This window comes from Nannochloropsis gaditana (assembly GCF_000240725.1).
Source record: "Nannochloropsis gaditana CCMP526 unplaced genomic scaffold scaffold182, whole genome shotgun sequence".
In the NCBI taxonomy this organism is placed as follows: Eukaryota; class Eustigmatophyceae; order Eustigmatales; family Monodopsidaceae; genus Microchloropsis; species Microchloropsis gaditana.
In genome coordinates, this window is record NW_005803771.1 from 25,145 (window position 1) to 25,517 (window position 373).

A 373-nucleotide genomic window follows, 5' to 3' on the forward strand; every position below is an offset into this window, starting at 1 on the left:
GGTGCAAGCCGACATATTCAGTCTGGGCGTGGTCCTGCATGTCCTCTTGACTGGCGGGCGTTTCCCACAGACGGCCTTGGGTCAACCCGCCGTGCTTAGGGATGACGCGGAAGGAAAAGGCACAATCCCGGAAGTGGATGGCTTGCGGAGCCTGGTTCAGGCGATGCTACATGGAGATCCTTACCGACGGCCCCACGCGTTTCACATCCTCGCACATCCTTTCTTGGCCCCCGTGCGTCGAGACGGGGATACCCTGCTGGGAGACTTGGTGGACGAATCGGAGAAAGCGGCCCGGGTGATGCTGCTTTCGATCCGGCGGGGACAAGGCAAAAGACGCGCGTCGGGGAAGGAAAGCCGACGGTCGGGGGGCCGG